The sequence below is a fragment of the Heterodontus francisci genome, chromosome 45 (genome assembly GCF_036365525.1).
Source record: "Heterodontus francisci isolate sHetFra1 chromosome 45, sHetFra1.hap1, whole genome shotgun sequence".
Taxonomy (NCBI): domain Eukaryota; kingdom Metazoa; phylum Chordata; class Chondrichthyes; order Heterodontiformes; family Heterodontidae; genus Heterodontus; species Heterodontus francisci.
In genome coordinates, this window is record NC_090415.1 from 11855341 (window position 1) to 11875008 (window position 19668).

The 19668-nt window shown below is 42.5% G+C and overlaps 1 pseudogene; it reads right to left on the reverse strand.

Annotated features, from left to right (window-relative positions):
- Window positions 1-1788: 1788 nt before the first annotated feature.
- On the reverse strand, window positions 1789-18918 carry LOC137356389 (histone H2B 5-like; annotated as a pseudogene).
- Window positions 18919-19668: the final 750 nt, after the last annotated feature.

Here is a 19668-nt window from a genome sequence, read left to right on the forward strand (position 1 = left end):
TTCTGTGCTGTTTAAATCCATGACTCTATGTTTAGTTATCGCGTCATGAATTAAACGGTGGCATTTGATAATGTCCATTGACGGCCTGAACTGCCGGTGAAGATGATGGATTTATTCCCGTTAGAGTAAGCAATGACCGGAGCTTTATTCCCGTCTGAGACCCAACAAGGAATGAACCCCAATTCAAACCGTGTTGGAAGAAACGGAGGGGGAATCGAGGGCCGAAAAATGAACTCCGAGCAATGAGATTTTATAATTGTTCCCGCCGAATTAGGTTTTATTTAATCTTTGAGTAGTTTGCTAATTTGAAATTGGCGGGCTTTTTGAAATTGATGAAATTTCAGTTGCAGTTCAACCAATCAGGGAGCAGCAATTCCCACCGCCCTGATCCATCGTTTCAAATTGGATGATGGACGGGGCTTCATCCATTCACAACATTAGGGCGGTCCTTCGACTGTCTTAAATAGGCAGTCCCTGAGCAGCTTCAGCATTAAACGCGACATTGTGTAAGGTCTTCGTAGATAATGGCCAGAACCAAGCAGACAGCGCGCAAATCGACCGGAGGCAAAGCTCCCCGCAAGCAGCTGGCTACCAAAGCGGCCCGCAAGAGCGCTCCAGCCACGGGCGGAGTGAAGAAGCCGCACCGTTACAGACCCGGCACTGTGGCTCTGAGGGAGATCCGCCGCTACCAGAAATCCACCGAGCTGCTCATCCGCAAACTGCCCTTCCAGCGCCTGGTGCGGGAGATCGCACAGGACTTCAAGACAGACCTGCGCTTCCAGAGCTCTGCCGTCATGGCCCTGCAGGAGGCCAGCGAGGCTTACCTGGTGGGGCTCTTTGAGGACACCAACCTGTGCGCCATCCACGCCAAGCGAGTCACCATCATGCCCAAAGACATCCAGCTGGCACGCCGCATCCGCGGGGAGCGAGCCTAAACTCACCCTGCCCGGAACTGAGTTCGGCATCAAATACCACAACGGCTCTTTTAAGAGCCACCAAATCGACAAAAGAAAGAGTTGTGATCTCTTGTTCATTCCAGCACATAAACGTCTCAGAAGGTTTTGACCACTTATTTACTCAAAGCCGGGAGACAAATACTTTTGTCTGCATCCGGCAGCTGGTGATTTCATGACGTGTCTGCTGTAGCGATACCAATGTGCACAGCGCATTTTAATAGGACTGAACAAATGTAGGACTGAACAAATGTTTGTGGTACATAAAGGGTAGAATGGTAAAAGTGCCTTTCCAATAGGGTCTGAGGGAATTAGAATGTATTTCATCTGATGAGCAACTAAATGCCAAAATCCAGTACACTTCATTCCAACACAAAACAACGATAACAGTATAATATTACAGTCTCTCAGACAGTAACCAGCCCTTTCACAGATAAAGTGGGTGGCTCTGAAAAGAGCCTTTGGGTTCACAGATTCAAGTCAGGCCGCTTCACTTGCCCTTCGTGCTCGGAGCGCTGGTTTTCTTGGGCAGCAGCACGGCCTGGATATTAGGCAGCACCCCGCCCTGAGCGATGGTCACCCCTCCCAGCAGCTTGTTCAGCTCCTCGTCGTTGCGGACGGCCAGCCAATATATTTGTAAAACAAATGTACTTATTCGTAAATATAGTCAAACTTCAACACGGCAACCAGGTAACTGAGAACATCTTTAAATTGACCGGATTTAAACAGAGAATACAACCGCCATCAAAAAGTTGCAGAGCATTCGTATTAACATAATAAGAATTCGATAATCATGATGATCTTGTAGCTATTTCAGAGAAGTTGTGGGTGGCTCTTAAAAGAGCCTTTTTGTGTTTTGGGTGTGTTTCAGTACATTGCAGATATTTACTTGGAGCTGGTGTACTTGGTGACCGCCTTTGTACCTTCCGACACGGCGTGTTTGGCCAGCTCCCCGGGCAGCAGCAGGCGCACGGCGGTCTGGATCTCCCGGGAGCTGATGGTGCTGCGTTTGTTGTAATGGGCCAGGCGGGAAGCCTCACCCGCGATTCGCTCGAAAATATCATTCACAAACGAATTCATGATGCTCATGGCCTTGGAGGAGATGCCGGTGTCAGGGTGAACCTGCTTCATCACTTTGTACACGTAGATGGAGTAACTTTCTTTCCTGGATTTTCTCCGTTTCTTGCTGCCCTTTGGTGGCGCCTTCTTCTGAACTTTCTTGGCGCCCTTCTTGGAAGGTGCTGCTGTTTTCTTCTCGTCAACCATGATCACGATCAACTTCAGACACAGAATAACCGAAATTTCGCTCCAAGCTCGCATTTTATAGACATCCCCAGAGACCTATGCTAATGAAGGATGGCAGAAGACGATGCTCATGATTGGCTGGTTTACAATGATGTCACTGCCTGATGTTGGGCGGCACAGTGGCGCAGTGGTTCGCACCGCAGCCTCACAGCTCCAGTGACCCGAGTTCAATTCCCGGCACTGCCTGTGTGGAGTTTGCAAGTTCTCCCTGTGTCTGCGTGGTTTTCCTCCGGATGCTCCGGTTTCCTCCCACATGCTGGTTGATAGGTTAATTGGCCATTATAAAAATAGGTGGGGATGTGGTAGGAATATGGAATTAGTGTAGAATTAGTATAAATGGATGGTTGATGGTCGGCACAGACTCGGTGGGACGAAGGGCCTGTTTCAGTGCTGTATGCCTAAAACTAAAACTCAAGGCTAAATCTGTCTGATTGGATATCTAAAGTAACCAATCACATTTCATGCCTATCACAGTCACAAACTGACGCAGCAGTCAGATCGTCCAAACCCCTTTGCCCACCCTTAACCATGACTTTCTCAGTCCCTCTGTCTCTTCAACCATTTCCATTTTGCTGGTACAAACACGTCTATTTTTTCACTCTGTACATATAATTTCTCAACACTTCCATTCCTTATCAGGATGTACCGTCCCTGCTGCACTTCCGTCCATCACCAGGACGGAACCGTCCAGTATAGTTGGGGTCAGACATGGGCAAGTGCAAGCATTGAAGTGCAAGTCTTTAAATCTATGTTGCGTGCCAAATAAGGTTGGTCAGCTGCAGCCACAAGTAACCACATGAAAGATTTATATAGTGGCAATTACATAATTCTGGCTGAAACTAGGCGAGGCATGGGAACTTATTATTACTGGCTACAAATATTCAGCAAGACAGGTCTGAAAAAATATGGAGGGTTGTGGAGTGGAAAGAGTTGATCAAATATAATATGATAACACTGGCAGCGATGATGTTTTTGAGCTGTTAACAAAAGAATCTATTTGGTCATATATACGGAATATGGCAGGAGGAAGTGCATGGACATTCTGGGTCGTGTCATGTTTGTCTTTCCCTGCAGGACATGTGAGTGTGGGTTTCATTCTGTGCCCATCAGTATGTGATATTTAACTGTGACTTTTACTCCATATTGGTCAATCAATAGTCAATGATTTTGTGATTTAATTCAGTAATTTCGATCTTCAACAGGTGATTCTGTTTCTTTTTTCTTTCTCTGTAACATTCAGTTTCAAAGTGGGTGATTATGGGTTTTGTTCTGTACCTATGAGCTTCTGCTGAGTGAGTGTGGGTTTTGTTATGCATCTGTTAATATCTGATTTTGGAGTCTGGGCGTTTCTCTTTATCTGTCAATTTCTGAATTGTGAATTTGGATTTTAATCTGCACCTGTCAGTTTCTGGTATGAAAGGTTGTTTGGTTTTGTCTCTGTATCTGTTAGTAAGTGACATTTTTGTGTAGCTTTACACTGCACATGTTAATTGATGACACGTCAGCGTTGTTTTCACTCGACATGTCAGTCTCTGGTTTGGAGACCTCACCTGTGTTCTGTACCCATCAGACGTCTTCATATAAGGATGGGTTTTAACCTGTTCCTTTCAATCTGTTGTATGTAAGTACTGTTTATTATCTGTATCTGTAAGTTTCTGATGAATGAATGTGGTCTGTATCACGTCCCTGTCAGTGGTTCATTAAGAGATATTTTACACTGTACCTGCCCGTTCTGATATGTGAGTGTGGGTTGTGATCTACGGCTGGCCGTTTCTGGTATGAGACATGAGCATTGTTTTTACTCTGTGCATGTTAGCCTCAAGTGTCAGAAGCTGGGTTTAATAGTACAGCTCACTCTCTGCTGTATGATTATGGATTTTCATCTGGACAAGTTAATTTCTGGTACGGGCATGTGAATTTTATTCTCTATGCCAATTTATGGTATGTGATTATGTGTTCTTTCTGTTCTGTCAGTTTCTGCTGAACTGTATGGTGGATTTGCTTTCAATCTGCCAAGTTCTGCGATGTGAATGTTGGTTTTACTTTGTATTTGTCATCGAGAGATAGAGTCATAGAGTTATACAGCACAGAAACAGGCCCTTAGACACATTGATGGCCGGCACAGGCACAATCAGTGATCTATTCTAATCCCATTTTCCAGTACTTGGCCCATCGCCTTGTATGCTATGGCCTTTCAAATGTATATCTAAATACTTCTTAAATGTTGTGTGGGGTCCTGCCTCTACCACCCCTTTCAGGTAATGTGTTCCAGGTTCCAACCACCATTTGGGTGAAAATGAAATTTAAAAAAAAATTCTCAAATCCACTCTAAACTTCCTGCTTCTTACATTAAATCATGGCTGATCTGTTTCTGACTTGAATTCCACACTCCGATCTCCTCCCAATAATCTTTGATTCCCTTGCCTAACAAGAATCTATCAATACCTGACTGAAAAATAATATATTCATTGACACCGCCTCCACCACCTTCTAAAGCACTGAATTTCAAAGTCTCACAAACCTCAGAGGGAAAAAAAATCTCCTCATCTCGGTCCTAAAAGTGTGACCCATACTTTTAAAGCAGCGCCCCCGATTTCTGAACTCATCCACAAGAGGAAACATCCTTTCCCCATCCACTTGTCAAGACCATTCAGGATCTTATACACTACAATCAAGTCTCCCCTCACTCTTCTAAACTCAAGTGAAAACTAACCCAGTCTGTCCAACCTTTCCTCATAAGACATCCACACATTCCAGGTATCAATCTAATAAACCTCCTCTGAAACACCTCCAACACATTTACTTCCTTCCTTAAATATGGAGACCAAAACTGCACACAGTATTCGAGCTGTGGTCTCACCAAAGCCCCGTATAACTGAAGCATAACATCCTTAGATTAATTTTCAATTCCTGTTGTAATAAAGGATAACTTTCCAATTGCCTTTGTGATTTGCCATACCTGCATACTAACTTTTTGTGACTCAAGCACAAGAACACCTGGATCCCTCTGTACCTCAGAATTCTGCAGTCATTCTCCACAGATACTCAGCAGGCCTGCCAGCATCTGTGGAGACAGAAACAGAGATAACCATTCTGGTCAATGGTCTTTCATCAGAAAGGTCCGTTCTGATCGAAGGTCATTGACCTGAAATGTTAACTCACTTTCTCTCTCTGCAGGTGCTGCCAGACTTGCAGATTATTTCCAGCATTTTCTGTTTTCATTTCCACTGTACATCGTATATTCTGGCAAATGAATGTGGGATTAATCTTTAACCTTTGGTTTCTGATCTGTAAATGTGGATTTTACCTAGCATGTTGTCAGTTACTGCAATGCAAATATCTGTTTTATTCTGTAACATTTTGTTTGTGGTAATTGATTGTGGGTTTTACTCTGTATCTGCCAGTCTCTGTAATGTGAATGTGGCTTTTGTCTGTGCATGATTTGTGAGTATGTGTTTTACTTTCCCTGTATGTTTCTTAATGTGGATTTTGCTATGTACCTCAGTTACTTTATGTATATATGTTGTATTCTGTTTCTGTGCATCGATGGTGAGTGTAACATTTCCCCTGTATCTATCAGAATCACTCTTGTGAGGATGGTCATTATTCTGTACATGTTGGTTTATGGTAGTGCTTGATTTACACATTTACGGTCACTCTCTGATATGCTACTATACAGTTTACTCTGCACTTGTCAGATTCTGCTATGTGATATTGTCTTTTATCTATCTGTCTGTGTCTGGTATCCTATTGCAAGTTTTACTGTATACCCATCAGCTTCTGGTATTTAAGTATGAGGTTCACATTGTATCTTTCATCTTGTTCTGTATGAATCTGCTTCTGCCTTGAACTGACAGTTACTACTCTGTGAGTGTACATTTGAAGGGTGCTTGTTAACTTCTGCTAAATAGATGATTGTTTTACTCTGTGCAGGTCAGTCACTGCAATGGGAAGTTGGGATTCATGCTGTATCTGCCATTTGATTTATTGATCTATTCTGGTTTTTGGCTGGCCCACAGAAGACAGAGGGTGGTAGTAGATGGAAAGTATTCAGCCTGGAGCTCGGTGACCAGTGGTGTTCCACAGAGATCTGTTCTGGAACCTCTGCTCATTGTGATTTTTATAAATGACTTGGATGAGGAAGTGGAAGGCTGGGTGACCAAGTTTGCCGAAGACACGAAGATTGCTGGAGTTGTGGATAGTGTGGAAGGCTGTTGTAGGTTGCAACGGGACATTGACAGGATGCAGAGCTGGGCTGAGAAGTGGCAGATGGAGTTCAACCTGGAAAAGTGTGAAGTGATTCATTTTGGAAGGTCGAATTTGAATGCAGAATACAGGCTTAAAGACAGGATTCTTGGTAGTGTGGAGGAACAGAGGGATCTTGGGGTCCATGTCCATAGATCGCTCAAAGTTGCCACCCAAGTTGATAAGGGTTGTTAAAAGGCGTATGGTGTGTTGGCTTTCATTAACAGGGGGATTGAGTTTAAGAGCCGCGAGGCTATGCTGCAGCTCTACAAAGCCCTGGTTAGACCACACTTGGAATATTGTGTTCAGTTCTGGTCGCCTCATTATAGGAAGGATGTGGAAGCTTTAGAGAGGGTGCAGAAGAGATTTACCAGGATGCTGCCTGGACTGGAGGGCATGTCTTACGAAGAAAGGTTGAGGAAGCTAGGGCTTTTCTCATTGGAGCAAAGAAGGATGAGAGGTGACTTGATAGAGGGGTACAAGATGATCAGAGGTATAGATAAGAGTGGATAGCCAGAGACTTTTTCCCAGGGTGGAAAGGGCCATCACCAGGGGGCATAATTTTAAGGTGATTGGAGGAAGGTTTCGGGGAGATGTCAGAGGTCGGGTCTTTACACAGAGAGTGGTGGGTGCGTGGAATGCACTGCCAGTGCTGGGAGTAGAAGCAGATACATTGGGAACATTTAAGCCACTCTTGGATAGGTACATGGATGATAGTAGAAAGAAGGGTATGCAGGTAGTTTGATCTTAGAGTAGGTTAAAGGTTCGGCACAACATCGTGGGCCGAAGGGCCTGTATTGTTTAGTTTAGTTTGGAGATACAGCACTGAAACAGGCCCTTCGGCCCACCGAGTCTGTGCCGACCATCAACCACCCATTTATACTAATCCTACACGAATCCCATATTCCTACCACATCCCCACCTGTCCCTATATTTCCCTACCACCTCCCTATACTCGGGGCAATTTATATTGGCCAATTAACCGAGCAACCTGCAAGTCTTTGGCATGTGGGAGGAAACCAGAGCACCCGGAGGAAACCCACACAGACACAGGGAGAACTTGCAAACTCCACACAGGCAGTACCCAGAATTGAACCTGGGTCGCTGGAGCTGTGAGGCTGCGGTGCTAACCACTGCGCCACTGTGCTGTACTGTTCTATACCCCGTATCCTGAGACTGTGAGCCCTGGTTCTGGACTCCCCAGCCATCGGGAACATCCTCCCTGCATTCAGCATGTATCCTGTTAGAATTCTATTGGTTTCTATGAGATCCCCTCTCATTCTTCTAAACCAAAGTAAATGTAGGCCTACTTGACCCAATCTCTCCTCGTACATCAATCCTGCCATCCCAGGAACCAAGGCGAGAACAAAATTCCTAAGATAAATAGACCAAAACTGCACACAATACGGCGGCATGGTGGTTAGCACCACAGCCTCACAGCTCCAGTGACATGGACTTGGTTCTGGGTACTGCTTGTGCGGAGTTTGCAAGTTCTTCCTGTGACCATGTGGGTCTCCGCTGGGTGCTCTGATTTTCTCCCACAGCCAAAGACTTGCAGGTTGATAGGTAAATTTCCCATTGTAAATTGCCACTAGTATAGGTTGGTGGTCGGGAAGGTGGTTAGAGGTAGGGAATATGGGATAAATGTAGGATTAGTATAAATAGGTGATTGTTGGTCGGATGGGGTTAATGTAGGATTAGTATAAAAATGGGTGGTTGTTGGTCAGCACAGACTCGGTTGCCCAAAGGGCCTGGTTCAGTGCTGCATCACTCTATGACTCTAAATACTCCAGATGAGTCTCACCAAGGCCTTGTATAACTGCAGTATGACATCTGTGCTCCGATACTGAAATCCTCTTGCAACGAAGGCCAACAGACCATTTTCCTTCCAAATTGCTTGCTGCACCTGAATGCTTGCTTTCAGTGATTGATGTGCAAGGACACCCAGGTCTCGTTGCACCTCCCCCTTTCCCTATCTATCACTATTCAGATAATAATCTGCTTTACTGTTTTAAAACCAAAGTGGATAACTTCACTTTTATCCTATTTATATTTCATCTGCCACACAGTTGCCAACTCACCCAACTTGTCCAAATCACATTGAAGCCTTTTGCATCCTCCTCACAGCTCACAATCCACCCCCCAAACCCCACCCCCAGCTCTGTGTCATCTGCAAACCTGGAAATGTTACATTTACTTCCCTCATCCAAGTCTCTAAGATATATTGTGAATAGCTGGGGCTCAAGCACAGTTTCCTGCAGTACCCCACTGGACCCTGCCTGCCACCCAGAAATATACCCATTTATTCCTACTCTGTTTCCTGTCTGTCAACTAATTCCCAATCCCTGCCAGTATATTACCCCCAATCCCATGTGCTTTAATTTTGCACACTAACCTCTTATGTGGGACCTTGTCAAAAGCCTTCTGAAAATCCAAATGCACCACATCAACTAGTTCTCCCTTATCTAGTTTTCTAGTTCCATCCTCAAAAAACTCCAGTGGATTTGTTAAGCATGACTTCTCTTTCGTAAAACTATCACATCCTTTATAATAGACTCCAGCATTTTCCCCACGACTGATGCAAGGTTCACTCGTCTGTAATTCCTTTTTTTTCTCTCCCTCCTTGTTTTAAATAGTGAGGTTACATTTTCCACCCTCCAATCTGTACGAACTGCTCCAGAGTCTACAGAATTTTGGAATATCCGGTACTTCATATGTATCTCAGGCATTGTGGTGACAACTCTTTGTTTCACACGTTAATGTATCAATATGTGTTTACTTGTGTTGAATTTAAAATATGGATTAACAATATTTTATTGCTGTAGGTTTTATTCAATTCTTGTTGGTGAGTTGTAGCTTTTTATCCAATTTGTATCTCTGCAAAAGCAATTGTGAATGACAATCTTTCAATTTTAGAGTATGACCTGACATGTAATGTTAAATTCCATCGGTTTGTAGTAAATTAACTAATCATGTATGTTTTTGTCTGACCCTTAGTGACATGTTTACACTGGTGTGTAATTTGTAGCTCAGTTTATATTGTGGGGTATGTTATTGGGATTCATTCTGTAGCTTTCAATCAGGTACATTTTGTCTGTTCTGTTTAAGATTTGGTATTTGAATTGTAGCCAAGGTGACACAGTGTATTCAAATCTGATAATGTGTGTGTTTTTGGACTGTGAATCATGTAACTATCAGTCAATTGGAGAGAAATAGAAACAAATACTATCTCTATGCTCTGTTTGACTATTGGATTGATAATGTGTCTCTTTGGGATCAGTCTGGGTCTGACTACTTCTTTTGTTTGTTACAGTGGAAATGATGACCTGACCATGTCACTGTGCTTTGTGACTGATACTGTACCTAATATGTGTTGGAACGAGCTGGAGGTACTTTTCCATCTATTGATGTGTCATGACTTTCGTTCTGGTTCCTTCGAGTGTTTGCCTGGCAGAAAAGAAAGGTAACTCTTACACTTGAAGAACAGGTGAGTGAGAAGACACAAAAGTGATCAATGTAATATTTTCAATAATAATCATTCTGAGCAATCACAAAAGGAAAGTTCACACATAAGCAGGTCAGTGTCTGAGTCCACTGCAGTACTGCAGCACTCTGCTTCTGTTTCCCAGGTATTTGGAGCAGTTTGACAGCAATGTTGTGACATTCAGAAACAACCCATGCCCCGCAGTGCTCAATGACTCAGACGACTCAATGGAGAAGTGACATTTGCACAAGCCAGAGTTCTATTTTCATGTCCAATTGTTCAACGGACAAGAAGTAATAACTGTTTTAAAAAGTGTCCTTAATCTCCTCTCCTGATCCTGCAATAGACAGTCTTTGAAAATCTGCCGTGTCCACATTATTCAGCCATTTTTTTTCCACCATTCAGAGAGAGATACAATACCTAAACAGACCCTTCAGCCGATCGAGTCTTTCCTGACCATCAACCACCCATTTATACCATTCCTATATTAATCACATTTTTCCCTCTCAAGTCCCCACTATTCTCCGACAACATACCTGCACCAGGGGCATTTTTTTTTTTGCAATGGCTAATTTACCAATCAACTTGCAAGTCTTTGGCATGTGGAAGGAAACCAGAGCACCCAGCGGAAACCCATGCAGTCACAGGGAAAAGTTGCAAAATCCACACAAGCAGTATGAAGATCCGGACCAATGTCACTGGAGCTGTGAGGCTGCGGTACTAGTCACTGTGCCACTCTGCCACCCAATTCACTATCCAACAACAACAAACAGTGAGATATTGAATCCGAACCAGGAACATTCATTACAGTTTGGAGAGAGAAATCAGCAATGATCCTGAAAAGCGAGTTCATCATATTCTGTCTCTCTCTCCCCGTCTAGACACTGCCCGAGAAAGACCTCTCCCTTTCCCCTGGCTCACTCCATGTTCCAGGACCAGTTCCTGCTTCACAGTGCATATTACAAACAGTCCCCCAGTCCTGCTGAATTAGCAGAAGTAGACCATTCAGCTGCTCGAGCTTGCTCCGCTATTCAATTTGTTCATGGCTGATCAAGTTCTGAGTTGAATTCCACACTCCCATCTATGCCTAATAATCTTTGATTCCCTTGCCTAACAAGAACCTATCTACCCCTGCCTTAAAAATATTCAATTACCCCACCTCCACCACCTTCTGAGGCAGAGAATTCCAAAGTTGCACAACCCTCGGAGAGAAAACAAATCTCATCTCATCCCTAAAATGGCGACCCCTAATTCGAAAACAGCATCCCCAAGTTCTGAACTCATCCACAAGAGGAAACATCCTTTCCCCATCCACTTGTCAAGACCATTCAGGATGTTATACACTTCAATCAAGTCTCCCCTCACTCTTCTAAACTCCAGTGAAGAAAAGCCCAGTCTGTCCAACCTTTCCTCATAAGACAACCCACTCATTCCAGGTATCAATCTAATAAACCTCCTGTGAAACACCTCCAACACATTTACTTCCTTCCTGAAATATGGAGACTAAAACTGCACGCAGTATTCAAGATGTGGTCACACCAATGCCCTGTATAACTGAAGCATAACATTCTTACATTTATTTTCAATTCCTCTCATGATAAAGGATAGTATTCCATTTTCCTTCTTGATGACTTGCTGTACCTGCATACTAACGTTTCATGACTCATGCACCAGAACACCTAGATCCCTCTGCACCTCGGAATTATGCAGTTGTTCTCCATTTAAGTAATACTTTGTTTTTTTAATCTTCCCGACAAAGTGAACAACTTCACATTTTTTCACATTACACTTCATCTGCCAGATTTCTGACCACTCACTCAACCATCTATCAAGGTCTGCAACCTCCTTATGTCCTCTTCACAACACACTTTCCTACCGATCTGTGTGTCATCTGCAAATTTAACTGCCATGCCATTGCTCCCCTCATCTAGGTTATGGATATAAATTGTAAAAAGTTGTGGGCCCAGCACAGACCCCTGTGTTACTCCACTTATCACATCCTCCCGATCAGAATGTTTTCTGTCAGCCAGCCAATCTTCTATCCATGCTAATTAAGTTACCCACTACACCATGAACTCCTGCTTTGCACAATAACCTTTCATGTGACACCTTGACAAAGGCCTTCTTGAAAACCAAATACTGTATGTCAATGGGCTCTCCTTTATCCCCAGTGCATTTTCCTCCTTGAAAGAACTCGAACACTTTGGTTAACCATGATTTTCCTTTCACATCGCCATGCTGAACATTTCCAATAACCTTGTGTTTTTCTAAAGGCCCAGCTATAGCCTCCTTAATGATCAATTCTAACACCTTCCCTGAATCAGGGGTCAAGCTAACTATCCTATAGTTACCCAATTTCTGCCTCCCCACCTTCTTGAATAGAAGGGTTATATTTGCTACTTTCCAGTCTGATGGAACCTTTCTAGAATCTAGCGAATCTTGAAAAAATAACAAATCAACTATTTCAGCAGCCATAACTTTAAGGACCCGAGGATGAAGCCCATCAGGACCCAGAGACTTGTCAGCCAGCAGCTCCATCAGTTTATTCAGTACCACTTCCCTGGTGATTGTAACTTCACCAAGTTCCTCTCTTCCTTCCACCTCCTGATTTACTGCTATTACTGAAATATTTTGTGTATCCTCCAGTGAAGACAGAAGCCAAATAATTGTTCATTTCAACCACCATTTCCTTATTATCTACTATTAACTCCCCATTCTCATTCTCTAAAGGACCAACACTCACTTTACTTACACTTTTCCTTTTTAAATACCTATGGAAACTCTTGCTATCTGTTTTTACATTTCTAGCTAGTTTGCTGTCATAATCTAATTTATTTTCCCCTGATTAACCTTTCAGTCATTCTCTGCATTCATTACATTCTAACCAATCATCTGACCTGCCACTCGTCTTTGCACAATTATATGCTTTTTCCTTAAGGTTGAGGCTATCCTTAACTTCTTTAGTTAACAATGGATGGTGGGTCCTCCCCTTGGAATTTTACTTTACTGTAGGGATATAATTCCTTTGAGTTTTCAGAAATATCGCCTTCAATGTCTGCTACTGCTTCTCTATTGATTTATCTCCTAGCCTAGTAACCCAGTTCAATTCAGCTAGCTCAGCTTTCATGCCCACATAGTTGTCCTTATTTAAGTTTAAAATACTAGTCTTAGACCCACTCCTCTCAATTTCAAACTGGATGCAAAATTCAGTCATATTGTGGTTGCTGCTACCTAGAGGTGCCTTTACACTGAGGTCATTAATTAATCCTGTCAAATTACACAATACCAAATCTAATATAACCTGCTTCCAGAATGTACTGCTCAAAGAAACTATCTCAAAAGCATTCTATGAACTCCTCGTCCAGGCTGCTATAACCAATCTCATTTTTCCAGTTTATATGTTGAATAAAATCCCCATTATTATTTCCATCCCTTTATCACAAGCACCCAAAATTTGTTCTTGTATACTTCACCCTACATTATCAATATTACTCGGTGGCCAGTACACAACTCCTACTAGTGACTTCTTTCCCCGACTATTCCTCATTGTCACCCAAACCGATTCTACATCCTGATCTCCGGAACCAAGGTCATCTCTAACTATTGCACCAATGCCATCCTTGATTAACATTGCAACCCCTTCACCTTTACCTAGCTTCCTATTCTTCTTGAATGCTGTATACCCCTCAATATTCAGGACCCAACCATTGTTAACTTGCAACCATGTCTCTGTAATGGCTATTATATCATATTGATTTACTTCAATGTGCACTATCTGTTCCTCTACCTTGTTATGAATGCTATGTGCATTCACATACAGAGCCTTATATTTTTGTTATCTTTGTAACACCTCGTGTTGACTGTTGCTGTGTTCTTAGGTTATTTTCTCTCTGTCCCTTCCACCATTCACTGGTCTTCATTTCCCATATTACAATTCTGCTCTCTTACCTTGACTCTACCCCTTGATTTGTTGCACCTACCCAAGCTTGATCCCTCTACCCCTTTGTTTCGTTCAAAGCCCTCTCTACTTCCCGAGTTATGCAGTTTGCCAGAAAACTGGTCCCAGCACGTTTACCTCTCAATTCCCTAGTCTACAATTTATCTCTCTCAGTTTCTGATTTTGAGTGTGAGTATATCTGTACCTGTTTTATGTGAGAACCGTCTTATTCTGTATCTTTCAGATTTTGATGTGTCTGTGTGTCTGGCTTGTACTTGGTCCCCATCAGTTTAGGGTATGTGAGTGTGGATTTGACTGTTAATATTCCATTCTTGGGAATATGAGTGGGGGTTCACACTTCATCTTTGAGTGTCCAGTAGGCCAATTTAAGGTTTAATCTGTGCCCTTAAATTTCTAATTTGTAGCTATGGTTTTTATCCTGTCACTGTCACTATCTGTTATAAGAGTAAGGGGTACATTCTGGTTTTTGATTGTGGATTTTTCACCACATCTCTACATTGTCTCGGATGTGAATGTGATTTTTAATCTGTACATGCCAGTTTCTGACATATGTCTCTGAGGTTTAATTTGTACATGTCATTCGCAGGTATGTGAGTGCCAATTTTATTCTGAACCTCTCAGTTTCCTTTACCTGTGTGCGAGTTTTAGTCTGTATCTGTCAGTATCTGGTATATGAATCTTCTTCCTTATGTGTATGTTTTGCTCTGTATTTGTCAGTGTCTGAAGTGCCAATTGTTAGGTTTTCTTTGTCCCTGTCACTCTCTGTTATGCATCACAGACTTTCCCTCTCTAACTGTAAATTTTTTACAATTCACTGTGGATTTCACTCTGTGTCTGTCAGTCTCTGGTAGTTAAGTGTGGTTTTTATACTTCATCTCCTAATTTCTGATATGTGAATGGAGATTTTAATCTGTACCTTTTGGCTTCTAGTGTGCGAGTCTGTGTTTCAATCTGTATCAACCAGTTTCTCAATGTGAGGGTGGCATTTATTCTGTACCAGTTACTTTCTGAAATGTGTGAAGATTTCAATCTTTCCCTGTCAGTTTCTGGTATGTGAATGTGGGTTTATTCTGGATCTTTCAATCTTTGGAATTTGACTACATGCTTTATCCTATACCTTTTTGCTTCTGTTAAGTGAATGAAGGATTAGATCTGTACCTGTCCATTGATAGTAAATGAATATCTGTTTTAGTCTGTACCTGGCAGTTTATGGCAAAGTAAGGTGGTTTATTTCTCTACCTGCCAGATTCTGATATGTGACTGTCGTTTTATTCTGTACCTGTTATTTTCTGTGATATGATTCTGGTTTTTGATCTGTACCTGTCAGTTGCTGTTACTTGACTGAGTTTCACTTTGCACCAGTTGGTTTCTGGTATGTGAGTGTCAGTTTTAAGTTGTACCTGTAAAGTTAAGGTCTGACAGTGTGGGTTTATTCTGTATCTTTCAAACTCTAGTGTGTGATATGGGTTTTTTTTTCTCTGAATCTTTCGATTTCTGGTCTGTAAGTTTGTGTTCTTATCTGCATCTTACAGTTCCTTATAGGTGTCTGTGTGCACATTTCCTTTTTCTGCAGCTATCAACATCTGCTGCGTGAGTATGTGCAATGTGTGAAGACCAAGGCAAAATATTGGTATAAATTATTTGCCATTTCCCTGTTCCCCATTATCAGTTCTCCTTTTGCATCCTCTGAGGTCCCCTCACTCACTTTAGCTACTCTCGTTCTTTTTATATACCCGGAGAAGCTCTCGCTGTTTGTTTATATATTTCTTGCCAATTTACTGTCAGAATCAATGTTCCCCCTCTTTATTAACTTTTTAGTCATCCGTTGCTGATTCCTAAAATATTCCCAATCCCCTGGCCCACCACTAGTTTTTGCCTCTTTGTGTGCCTTAGTTTTTGATTGGATATTCTCCTTGGCAGCATTTATTAACCACAGATGCTTCATCCTTCTCTTTCTGATTTGGATACATTTTTGCTCAGCATTATGAAATATCTGTTTAAATGTCTGCCACTGCTCATCCACTGACCTTCCCCTTAGTCCATTTTCCCAGCCTGCTTTAGACAACTCTTTCTTCATACCACAGCAATTGCCATTGTTTAAGTTGAGGACACTGGTTTGAGACCCGAGTTGCTCGCCCTCAAACTGAATTTGAAATTCTACCATGTTGTGATCACTACCCCATAGAGGATCCTTAACGACAATATCTCTTGTTAATCCTATCACATTACACATTACTAGATCCAAAATAGCCTGTTCCTGGGTATGTTCTGCAATGTATTGATCGAAGTAACAGTCCCTGATGTACTCGACAAATTCACCTTCCATGTTACCTCTGCCAATCTGATTTGTCCAGTCAATATGCAGATTAAAATCATTCGTGACTGTTGGAACACCCTTCTTACACAGCTCCATTATTTCCTGATTTATACTTTGTCCTACAGTGAGACAGCTCTTCGGGGGCCTATGGATGACTCCCACCTGTGAATTCTTCCCTTTGCTATTCCTTATTTCCACCCAAACCGATTCCACATCATGATCTATTGCACCTATTTCACTACTCAACACCACACTGATACCTTCCTTTATTAACAAAGCTACCCCACCTCCTTTTCCTTTTTGCCTATTTTTCCAGAACATTGTATACCCTTGAATATTGAGTTTCCAGTCTTGGTCACCCTGCAACTGCGTCTCTGTAATAGCTATCAAGTCACATTCATTTATTTCTATTTGTGCCGCCAACTGATCTATCTTGTTCCAAATGCTGTGTGCATTCAGACAAAGAGGCTTTGACTTTTTATCATTATTATTCATTCTGGTTCTAATTTCTGCTGAACTCTGCTGCTTATATTAGCTGCACCTTCCTGTCATACTTTGATTACTGTTTGCCTCTTCACTACTCTGCACCTCTGTTCTCTCATTCCTTTTTGATTTTTTAAACTTCCCTTCAATTGAACGCCACCCCCCACCCCACACTAATAAATTTAAAGTCCTATCTACAACCCTAGTTATATGATTCGCCAGGACATTGGTCCCAGCATGGTCCAAATGAAGCCTGTCCCAGTGGAACAGCTCTCTCCTTCCCCAGTACTGGTGCCAGTGCCCCAGGAATTGGAACCCGTTTCTCCCACACCAATCTTTGAGCCATACGTTTACCTCTATAATCTGATTTACCCTACGCCAATTTGAACATTGCTCTGGTAGCATTCTGGAGAGTATTACCTTTCTGGTTCTGCTTTTTAATTTAGCCCCGAGCTGCTCATAGGCCCTCAGCAGAAGCGGATTCCTTGTCCTACCCATGTGGACCAAGACAGCTGGATCCTTTCCCTCCCACTCCAAGTTACGTCGGCAACACAGCCTTTGGGACTCCCTGTTATTGATGCCAGAGAATGGAATCTATTCCCCTAAATCTGCAATCCCCTATTACTAATCTCCCCATTGAATAGCGCTCTGAACCACGGTGCTGTGGTCAGTTTGCTCATCCTCCCTGCAGCCTGTGCCCTCGTCCACACAGGGAGCAAGAAGCTCATACCTATTGGATAAGGGTTAATGATATGTATATGAATGTGGGCCACATTCTGGACTTTCAGTCTCTGATCCTGTGTGTGAATGTAGGGTTTATTCTGAAGTTACTAATACTGTGTTTTTATACTGTGATTCATTCTCAATCTCTGAGACTCTGGTTCTGTTTAAGTGTAGGATTCATTCTGCATCTATGTGTCTACGTGCTGGATGTGAGTGTGGGATCTTGCTGTATTCAGAAACATAGAAAATAGGGACAGGAGTAGGTCATTTGACCCTGTGGGCGAGCTCCGCCATTCAAATAGGGATCATGGCTGTTTGTCTAATTCAGTGCCCTGTTCCCACATTCTCCCCATATCAGTTGATCACATTGGCATTAAGAAATATATCTATTTCCTTCTTGAATATATCTAATAACTTGGCCTCCACTGCCTTTTGCGGTAGAGAATTCCACAGGTTCACCACCCTCTGAGTGAAGAAATTTCTCCTCAACTCAGTTCTAAATGGCATACCCCATCTCCTGAGACTGTGACCCCTGGCTCTGGACTCCCCAGCCATTGGGAACATCCTCCCTGCATCCAGCATGATTAGTCCTGTTAGAATTTTATATGTTTCTATGAGATCCCCTCTCATTCTTCTGAACTAAAGTGAATATAGGCCTACTTGACCCAATCTCTCCTCATATGTCAATCCTACTATCCCAGGAAACAAGGCGAGAACAACCTTCCTAAGACAAAGAGACCAAAACTGCACACAATACTCCAGATAAGTCTCACCAAGACCCAGTATAACTGCAGTAAAACATCCTTGCTCAAATCCTCTTGCAATGAAGGCCAACATACCATTCACCTTCCAAACTGCTTGCTGCACCCGAATACTTACTTTCACCCAGGTCTCGTTGCACCTCCCCCTTTCCCAATCAATCACCATTCAGATAATAATCTGCTTTTCTGATTTTAAAACCAAAGTGCAAAACCTCACTTTTATCCACTTTATATTTCATCTGCCACGCATTTGCCTACTCACCTACCTTGTCCAAATCACATTGGGGGCCTCTTTGCATCCTCCTCACAGCTCACAATCCCACCCAAACCCCACCCCCAGCTCTGTGTCATCTGCAAACCTGGAAATGTTACATTTATTTCCCTCACCCAAGTCATTCAGATATATTGTGAATAGTTGGGGCCCAAACACAGATCCCTGCAGTACCCCACTGGTCCCTGCCTGCCACCTAGAAAAAGACCCATTTATTCCTAATCTCTGCTTCCTGTCTGTCAACTAATTCCCAATCCCTGCCAGTAGTCTGCTGGTTACATCCTCAAAAAACTCCAGTGGATTTGTTAAGCATGACTTCCCTTTCGTAAAACCCATGCTTACTTTGCCCAAACCCGTTTATGTTTTCTGGGTGTTCTGCTATCACATCCTTTATAATAGACTCTAGGTGTTCTGCCATCACATCCTTTATAATAGACTCTAGGTGTTCTGCCATCACATCCTTTATAATAGACTCTAGGTGTTCTGCTATCACATCCTTTATAATAGACTCTAGGTGTTCTGCTATCACATCCTTCATAATAGACTCTCGGTGTTCTGCTATCACATCCTTTATAATCGACTCTAGGTGTTCTGCCATCACATCCTTTTTAATAGACTCTAGGTGTTCTGCTATCACATCCTTTATAATAGACTCTAGGTGTTCTGCTATCACATCCTTTATAATAGACTCTAGGTGTTCTGCTATCACATCCTTCATAATAGACTCTCGGTGTTCTGCTATCACATCCTTTATAATCGACTCTAGGTGTTCTGCCATCACATCCTTTTTAATAGACTCTAGGTGTTCTGCTATCACATCCTTTATAATAGACTCTAGGTGTTCTGCTATCACATCCTTTATAATAGACTCCAGGTGTTCTGCTATCACATCCTTTATAATAGACTCTAGGTGTTCTGCTATCACATCCTTTATAATCGACTCTAGGTGTTCTGCTATCACATCCTTTATAATCGACTCTAGGTGTTCTGCTATCACATCCTTTATAATCGACTCTAGTTGTTCTGCTATCACATCCTTCATAATAGACTCTCGGTGTTCTGCTATCACATCCTTTATAATAGACTCTAGGTGTTCTGCTATCACATTCCTTTATAATCGACTCTAGGTGTTCTGCTATCACATCCTTCATAATAGACTCTCGGTGTT